Source organism: Rattus rattus, chromosome 4 (genome assembly GCF_011064425.1).
Source record: "Rattus rattus isolate New Zealand chromosome 4, Rrattus_CSIRO_v1, whole genome shotgun sequence".
Taxonomy (NCBI): Eukaryota; Metazoa; Chordata; class Mammalia; order Rodentia; family Muridae; genus Rattus; species Rattus rattus.
This window is the reverse complement of record NC_046157.1, coordinates 39,700,389-39,710,509: the sequence shown is the minus strand read 5'-3', so window position 1 is coordinate 39,710,509 and position 10,121 is coordinate 39,700,389. Positions and strand designations below refer to the sequence as shown.

The 10,121-nt window shown below is 38.9% G+C and overlaps 1 long non-coding RNA gene across 1 annotated transcript; it reads left to right on the top strand.

Moving 5' to 3' along the window:
* Positions 1–2,272: 2,272 nt before the first annotated feature.
* On the top strand, positions 2,273–6,891 carry LOC116897916. Its single transcript, XR_004387630.1, has 2 exons — positions 2,273–2,519; positions 6,667–6,891. It is a non-coding gene; the product is annotated as an uncharacterized LOC116897916 (long non-coding RNA).
* Positions 6,892–10,121: the final 3,230 nt, after the last annotated feature.

Below are 10,121 nucleotides of genomic sequence, written 5' to 3'. Positions count from 1 at the left end.
CATGATTGAACTAGAATTCTTATTTACTGTAGGAGAGGCTAGACTTCAGTATGTCATTTTTAATGTCTAATGAATACAGGTTGATACCTGATTAACCCAGCACTGACCTTTTGGTAACAGATAACACTGAACCTACAATGTAGTGTGTTAAACATCAGGTTTATGCAACAACTCTTTCACTGGGTTCCTTAAATTGTATAGTTATCAAAATTGACTGGCTATATTTTAATAGACCAACATATATCAGGCTAATTAGTTACTTTCTCGGAACTTTAGTTTCTCTATTAGAAAAGTAGCTTACATATAGTATTTCTCAAACCTATGCACGCACACACACACACACACACACACACACACACACACAGTGACATACACAGAGGCAGAGGCAGAGGCAGAGGCACACACACAGGAACAATAACTTTTAAAGAAATAAAAGAAACAAGAAACATTTTTTTATGCTAGCAATACTGATAACTGTCACTTATTAAGAGATTTCTTGTCAGGGTATGTGATGTTTGAAGCATTTTACATGTCGTTTTATTTACTCTCCTCAACACATATAGGAAGTATGTGCTATTATTTTCACCTCAAGTTTATAGGGGAAGAGATTGACTGAGAGAGGTTTTAAATTCACAAAAGACCACACAGTTTTTAGTATCAGACACAGGGAATGTGGTCAGACAGGGGGTTGTCTGTACGGGGGTTGGCTCTTGCTGAACACAATACAGTACAGTAGTTTATAAAAGATGGTTGAAGATCCAATCCTGTTGTTTTATTACACTGAGTCAGATTTTATCTGAGCCTTGATACCCAGTGAGCAATAAGTAACTAAGGGAGACCCTGCCCCTGTCCCACCCATGGTGGGCTGGGAAGTCAGTAATAGTCTCTCACCATAGACACCCTTCTTACTATTACACCTAGAATTCTGGGACTGGAATCCTCAGACGTCAGGTAGTTCTAACAAAATTGTTTCAGCTAAGTTTAGCTGCCTCTTTCTCAGAGGAGCCTAAAATGCCTTTTACCTCTGGGAAGCTCTCCTGATTTTAACTATGTTGCCTCCAATTAGCTTAATTACCAGGATATTATAATGATAGTAAAAATGTAAACCGCAACCTCTAAGGCTGCTTCGAGGGGCAGATTCTAAAGCATTATTCCTGCTTCAACCCCTGCAACAACTTTCTGCATAAACCCACCTTGAGATTCTGTGTGAGATTTCCTAACCTATAACATATCCCCTGGTGAAACACACTTGTAGTTAAGAGTGTGGTAAGGAGGTGGGCTCTTTATATAGTTGATAAGAACATGAACTTTAAACCTAGGGATACACTTATGAGACCATCCTTTCAAGAGATCACTAAAGAGTCCTAGATGGTTATAATTAAGAAGATACCACTATGGCATTTTGCCCTTCACGGATCTTCATTTCTTTCTCTTAAGGTAGTCAGTATAAAAGAACCAAAATGGTACAGTATAGTTTATTATTATTTTTTTAATTCCTTTATGAAGAGGGAATCTTTTCAGAACTCGGTCTGAATGGAAAAATTCCTGCTCTTATTCTAGGAACAGAATCATGCATGGAAAAACCCCAATAGAAAGGTCACTCTTAACTGAAAGCGAAAGCATAGAAGCAAGTTCAGAGTGCAAAGCAGAGAGTGGGGACACAAGTCAGTATGCTCCAAGTGCAGGGACATCTGATAACTCTCCAAGATGCAGAGACGTCTGATCTTTAAGAAAGTTATGAAGCCGTGTGGCATTTCTCATGACAGAAACTATTTGATAATCTGTGGAGAAAATAAGTAAGCACCATGTGATCACTTGGAAGAAGAAAGCATCCACTAAAGCAAGGAGGTCTTCGGTCCTTTTATGGGAAAACTTTATGGGAGGACTTCTATTGTTAAAGGAAGCGTTTTGCAAGAAGCTTCCTTCTCTGTGGAACTTAGTGGTGGGAGCTGAGCATTGTTGCTAACAACGATTAAAATATTTTCTCAGCCATTTGCCATTTTATATTCTGGGGTACATGGAAGCCCTGGGGAGATGATTTGTGCCTACTTGAAAGACAATTTGTCATCTTAGAAGTTGTTTTGGTGACAAGAGGTACTTTTGGGGGGTTCTTTTGTGACATGGATAGATTATGGAAGATTTTTAGTTGGAGTAATTTTGATTCACAATGTTCAGCTGGCATTTATGCCCTCAGTGTCGTTGTGGCCAGAAGTTGGGATTCCTTACTTGAATTGGCAGGGCGCTGACAGCATGGTGCTCTTGCACAGGGCGGAGTTTATTTGGAGAACTGGCTGTCATGGTTAGGGCGTCTGAGAGATCCCACGGTAAACTGGGAAGGTGGTTCTGCCGTCAGTCTAAGTTTGAAGACTTCGGAACCAAGAAACCTCTCAGTCTGAGGCTGAAGGCTCAGAAACCCAAAAGGTTGTGAGTGCAGGTCTCAGAGTCCAAAGTCTGGAGACCCTGCAGGGTTGATGCCCCAGACCAAAAGGACACTCTGGTTTCTTGAGAAATAAATAATAGTAAGTGAATTTGCTTTTCTTTGCTCCTGTTTTCTATCCGCAGCTCAGCCGATTGGATCGTGCCCAGCTACAGAGGGCGACAATGGAGCTTCCTTGGTCTCCCGATTTCATGGCGCCGTTGTTCTAGGAACGTCTTCCCGGGCACACTTAGAAGAAATGCTTTAATTACCGAGTTCCCATTAATCCGGCCAAGTGTACATGAGAACTAACCACTGTCTCTGGTTAAAGTATTTAACGTGGCTTCTAATTTCCTGTAGAAGTCGTGAGGGACCACAGTCTCACGATTTTCTGCCTGTTTATGCTTTTTGAATGAATTAACTGTTTCTGGTTTCTAGAGTTCAAAAAACTTGGGAAGATAGATTATTTTTAAAAAATATTTTTATTTGAAATTATGCATATGCATATGTGTCTAGTGTGTGGGTGGCTATGTGAGTGCAGGCATCCATCTAAGTTATAGGTGTCCGATCCCCCAGGAGCGGCTATGCAGGTGACTTCAACCCACCCTATGGGCGTGCTAGGATTAAAATCGAAGTCCATTTACCTATGTAGGCTTACCTTTCACAAGGCAACCCAATTTAATGCCATTAATTTTTAAAAAGATTTATTTTATTTCTATTTGTGTTTTGCCTGCGTGTTTATCTGTGTGCCATAGGCATGCAGAACCTGCAGAGGCCAGAAGAGGAGCTTAGATGCCTTGGAACTGGAATTACAGATAATTGTTAGCTATCATGTGGGTGCTGGAAACAGATCCAGGTTCCTCTGGAAGAGTAGCCAGTGCTTTTAACTGCTGAGCCATCTCTCCAACCCCTCGATGTCATTTTACAAAGTTAATTCTGAAGGCAGTACAATTTTTAATAAAATAAAATATACTCAATGAAATCACATTGTAAGATGATTCATGGTGAAATTTGTTAGTATATTGAAGGACCAATAAATTTAGGATAAAATGTGAGTACAACTATAAACCATTTAATGGCTAATAAAGGAAGCTTGTTTTGTTATGCACCAGGGATTTCCTTTTTAATTGTGTGGTTATTAGTAACAGTGAGAAAAAAGTGAAATACGCTAGCAAGAGTCATCAGTAGTCAGCAGTCAACATTCATGCGGACGTGACATGGCGATGAGAGAACTAGCCACATTCTCTGCCATGGTGTCACATAGCTGGCACAGTCCTAGCAGGATGAGGGCTTGCATTTGAGGACATCATTGGGACTTTTTTCTAAAGCAACGCTGTTGGGGAAGTTTCTTCTACGTATAGCCTCAGATTCCACAAGTGATTCCAAGGAGGTAGCCCTTCTAGAAGACTTGTCTTCCTGAGACTGTTGGCTTTGAGAGTTTCTCTATGAGGAGTCTCTCTAGTTCTTACTGTCGACACATAATGAGAGCCTGATTTGTTGCAGGCTAGTAAGAGAGAGATCCACACTTCTTTCCTCGAGGGAGAAGCAGACTGGGCTAAAGGAATGTGGTCCAACAGAGAAACCTAAGTAGTTTAGGCTTCTTCACCTTGACCCCCAGGAGTTCCCCAGGAGAGAAAGGGGGGAGGAGATGAAGCAGGCAAGGATGTGCATGAGGTGCTGATGTTAGGGTCTTTTATGTTAGTGTTGCTATCAGAGAGAACACTTGCATAGGGGATCTTAATACTTCTTATTAACTAAATTAACTATGACCCTACAAAGTGTCATTTGTCACCGAGGAAGAAGACTTTCCAAGGAAGGAAGGAAGGAAGGAAGGAAGGAAAGAAGAAAGGAAGTATATTATTGGTTCAGAACCTATGAATGAAGTTGGGAAACCATTGTCAATCAGATTTCAGGTCTGTTCTCCAGCCATGCCTGTCCATAGCTGAACCAATGAACTAGACTGCAGACACGGCCCCATTCTCCGGATATGAACTGACCTTTGGATTGGGCCATACCCACAGTTTCCAGAAGCATTGTTAACCTCTGTTAACCTTCTGTGTGATGGACTCCTTCCTAGACTACTGAGAAACCAAAACACACCCCATCTGTTTCTTACAAGACAGCTCAGTGTTTGCTAACACACATCATAACTCATGACTAATAAATGATGCGGTTTTCAAACCTCTGGAAGTTTAAAGCTATAAACACAGTCACTATTTTGTAAAACCTTGGAGCATATCTTTGAGACAGTTTAAACTTATGTTTTCCTGTATTATAGTCCTACTTAACCTTCATTAAATACAATGTGTGTGTGTGTGTGTGTGTGTGTGTGTTGAAATCATGATCTTATGAAGGAATACATTGTCATTTTTCTCTGGGTCAGATCAGAGAGGAAACAGCAATCTTTTTATAGATGCTAGGTCTAGAAGTCTTCTCATCCAAAGTAGCTAATAGTCTGTTCCTCCCACAATTATTCAAGGTGAACTATTAGTGTTTATTTATTTTTTACTTTTTTTTATCTTTTGTGTGTGTGTGTGTGTGTGTGTGTGTGTGTGTGTGTGTGTATAACTGTGTGTGTGTGCAGGCATCACAGCATGGCTGTGGAGTTCAGAGCACTATCTTGGTGTTATTCTTTCCTTATATATTGTTTGAGTTAGGGTCTCTTGTTGATCACCAATGTGCACAACAGGATGGCTGGCCTATGCACTCAGGGACTTCTCTAGTCTCTGCTTTTCATCTCACTGTAGGAATGCCAGGATTATAAAAAACATGCTAGCTAACATGTCAGGGACTTGGGGGACTGAACTCCAGTCTTAACACTTGTGAGGTAAATGCTTTATTTTCTGAGCCCTTTCCTAACCCAAACTATTGATTAGCACTGTGTAAGTAAAAGAACTGGGGTAGCGTGTGCATTCTCTCTGCACACAATTTTATAATAGGGGAGGGGTTGGGCAAATATACAAAAGCTTGATACACTGTCGAAATATGGCATTGATCTGAAAGGTAAAGCCTGGAAAAACTAGAGATGGCTTTGCAGATGCAGTTGGTTTTCAAGTTTGGAAGAATGTGGCATGGTAGGCATGTAGTAATGGGGACTGCCGTTCGGTGGACAAGCCATGACACCTGAGTCAGAGAGACAAGAAGTGTTCTAGAGTGAATGCTGGCTGGTTTGTGAAGCTGATTGGTATTGTTTCAATTGTTCCAGCCAAATGGCTCAGAAGCTCCATACACCAAATACTAGGAGCTGTGTTGGGAGATGTGAAGCAATTATAGCAAGCAATTGGACCGAGCATCTTCTCAAGACCCATGAGGAACAGAGGCTACTATAAAAGACTATAGCTAATAGATTCGCCACTTTCTGACGACATAATAGCTCAAACCAGAAATAGAAAAAAAAAGTGAATAAATTGTACAACTTCCTTGTGTTACTTGGAACTTTTTCAGAATTTCCATTCTAATATCAACTATGTAATTAGAACAGAATAAATAAGAAAACCGAATAGTTCGAAATAAGGGGATTGTAAACTGTTTGGTGATGTTTTATTGACCAGAATAATCTAATAAGAGATTCTTTTTTGTACTATTTCTCTAAGAGATACAGACTGCAAATATTGTACTCATTTTTATACAGTCTAATAATCTCTTGTCTGTATTGGATTCTTTTGAAAAAAATCTGATTGGGCATATGGAAAAATTAGTGTTTTCTTGAACATGCTAGAAGCACAGGCACTCATATTGAATTTGTCCTTTGAGCACAAGGTAGTTCTTATTGACAGTTTTTAGTTCCTGGAGAGACACAGTTTCATGGAAGATCTGTAGTGATATTTTAAGGTAGGGTATCTACAACCCATTCAATGAATATTTGTTGAAACCATCATGTGATATAAGATGTGTTGAGTCTAAGGTAAAATTCTTTATGAAATTATTAGATATTCTTCACATTTTTAGGCATTGAAAATGGTCATATTTAAGAATAATTATGAAGACAGTAAAAACATGATTATGGACTATAACTTATACAAAGGCTCAAAGCCTAGACTTTTGATTTATATTTGGTTTATGTGTTTATGGTTATGATAGTACCCAAGGTCAGAAACTAATGAATTTATCTGTGAACACAGAGCATTTATTATAAATTTCTGTTATTGGCTTATTTCTTTTGCTACACCTTATTGATTCATTCCCTTCTTCTTATTTTTCTTACCTACAATGTTACCTGTCATCTGATTTACTGAAACACCCCAACACAGTGATGTTGTGCTGATCCGAGAAGTTGGAATAATCTCTCCAAGGTGCTGACCCACAGGAACAGGATAGGAATCATATAAGCAATTGAAACTTTTCTATAACCGTCTTCAATGTGTATAAGGAAAACAGTGTAACTAATTGAAATAGTACATTTTGTTTAAGATATCAGATTTCAAAAAGTATTATTTCAACAGATAATCAATAAAATGTATTTATTTTATATCCCACACAAGCACCAAATCTTTGTGTGTGTGTGTGTGTGTGTGTGTGTGTGTGTGTGTGTGTGTGTGTGTGTGTATTTCACTTACAGCACTTACAGTAGACTTCAGTTTGGAAAAGGCACATTAGGTCCCCCGAAGCCACAGGAGACTAGTCACTTCCCCACTGGACAGAGACAATCCAGAACATTTCTTCTATGTTCCCCATTCCTGTTGAAAAAACTAACACAGAGTCAAGCAGCAAGACTGTTCATCAAATGGCTGGCCATCATCTTAACATTTCCCCCTGGGGGCTTGCTTCTAGGAGAGGGAATGCTTGTTATAGCAACAACATGTCCTCCATCCATTGTTGATGTATTTACAACTACTACACAAAACTGTCAAAACTTCAACTTTCATGGTTGAAGATCTCAGCATATGTCTTTAGGACACCATCACTGAATCTTGTTCCCTGCTTTTCTGTTACTCAAGATTGGCCTTTGGGTGACCCGCCCTTGTTCACATATGGATTTGGCATTCAGTAACATCATTTTTGTTGGATAGTCAGCCACCTGTTCAATTAGAACCTTCTGATTATTTTATGGCCTCTTTAGAAGAAATTGATGTTGAAATTAGTGTTCACTGATTAGCTGATCAAGATTTAGTTCGCTAATATTTATAGAAGCATATCTGAAAGTTGACCGAAGCACATTTATTACCCTATTTCACTTCTAATGGTTTTTATTGATCTAAAATATCGATGCAAAAATATCGAACCCTTATGAGGGGTTAGATTGTATTAGTCTCTAAGCATCTTTCAACATCAACTAATTTTTTTTTGAATTTGAAATTTATATCACCTGTGTTATGTATTTGCCTATCTCTTAGAATTCTACCATTGGAAAAAACCATCTAATATCCATACACTGACTTCTTCAAATGTGCAAGCTGAAGGTCATGGAGGTCAAGTGATTTATATAAGGTTGTTGACCTCGCTGTGATAGAGCTAGAGTAGAAATAGGCCCTAACTTTTCTTCAGCACTTAGCATTTCCTTTGCATGACATCACTGCAACAATTACATAAGTGATGAACCATGTGTTTGTGTCTCAAATGAATTTCACGTAAAACAAGTTTCCACTTGAACATTTTCTTGTCTTAATTGTCTTAAGCATGATTCTTTTTTTCCCCCTGTCAGATTTTCAAAATTGCTGAATTTTTCATATGTTTCTTTAGCTCGTGGGTATAAGGCAGTCAGTGGGAGGACAACATGTACCCCATGTTTATTACATATTTTGTATTTTCCATAACTTTCTCCTCTCAGGATTCGGATTCACCAGTCACTGTGTGTTTAGGTCTGACTGTCAGCACATGAAAGTCTGCAAGGAAACTTGATGCAGGCTCCTTCCAAAGATACATTTGGGTTCAATTTAGGATGCAGGAGATCCAGTTTGACATTGTTTCATCTCAAGAAGCCAAATATCAGAGCTGGTAAGGCCGGTGGATGTAAGTTCTGTATAAAATATGACTTAATACCTGAGTCTAAATACACAATAATAACATTTCTTAAGCATGAAATAAATTTAATTTTTTCTGTATCAGCATTTTCTAAAAGTATCTTTCTGTGTAAAAGAATAGTTCCTATCTAAAAGTATTGTTCCTGTCCAAAAGAAATGCAAGAACAAAAATGGAGCAGAGCAAATGGCTGAGCAGTGACAAGCTCAACTTGGGATCCATTCCGTGGGTGCTCAACAAACCCTGACATTATTACTGATTCTATGTCGAGCTTGCAGACAGGAGCCTAGCATGGCTGTCCTCTGAGAGGCTCTACCAGCAGCTGATACTCAGCCAATTATTGGACTGAAGTTGGGACCCCCTATGGAAGAGTTAGGGGAATGATTGAAGGGAACTAGAGGGGATGGTGACCTCATAGGAAGACCAACAGTGTCAACTAACCTGGACCTCTGACTAAGCATCCAATCAAAGAGCATACACAGCTGGCTCAAGCCCCTCCTCCCCCAGCATGTGTGAAGCAGAGGGCTGCCTTGTCTGGCCTCAGTAGGAGAGGATGAGCCTAAACCTGTATAGATTGATGACCCAGGAAAGGGGGATGAAGGGGAGTCACCCTCTCAAAGGCAAAGGGAAGGGTGGATCCTGGAGGGGGACAACATTTGGGACACAAATAAATGAAGCAATTAGTTAATTAAAAATAAGAGTAAAATATGTAAAGAATCATCTGAAGAATAAGAAAAGTATTCAGAGAACCTGTCTTTTATGTCACTGAGCATAATATAACTTATAAAACTGTCAATCAAATTAAACTAAAGTTTTCCATGTTTATGGTATTTATTTGATTTAATCACAAGGGAATCATCCTATGTGAGAGTATGTATAATCACAATAAAATTATAATTTATATAATACTAGAATTTACAAATAATGTTTAAATATATTATTTCAATAAATATTCACACAGTACACATATAGAAACTGCCATGGTGGGTTTTGTTTTCTGTTTGTTCTTTTGGTTTAACTTATTTTTGGTAAGGTTCTTATTAGTAATCAATAAGGAAACTAAAGCTAGGCTTTTTAATTCATAATCTTGCTTCTAAATTATTATTCTTATGGATACCGTAAGTGGTAGCTGCGTGTATTACAAATGCTAATTATGTTTCCCCAAAAACTGTTTGGGTGACAGGGTTTGCACTTTTAGCTTCTGGGAACCTGTCCCCAATTGGTTCTGATTGGTAAATAAAGATGCCAACAGCCAATATCTGGGGAGGACAGACAGAGGAGGGATTTTAGCATTTTCGGGTTTGGGACCAAGAGAAGGAGGAGGAAAAAAGAGGAATCAGTCATGCCTGAGAAGAGTGCAGGTCAGAGAGGCCAGAGCAGCTAAGATAGAACATAGAATTTAGTAAGCAGTAACTTGGAATTATCAGTGGTAGGTTCTAGCAGCAGTGGAGGTTAGGCAATGGCTAGGTTTAAGGCATATTAAAATATAAAGGCTGTGTGTGTGTGTGTGTGTGTGTGTCTTTCATTTGAGAATATAAACCATTGAGGTGGGTAGTGACCCCATGAGTTTTATTAATAAATACTTAATACAACAGTAAGTCCCATAAACTTTTGTGGCAGTAGATACAGACAGCAGCCTTCCATCCTTACAAATATAGAATAAAGTGGTATACCAGAGCAAAATCCTGAAGTCAGGCTAAACTGATTGCCATCTCATCTGTATATCCTACTCTATGACTTTGAACAG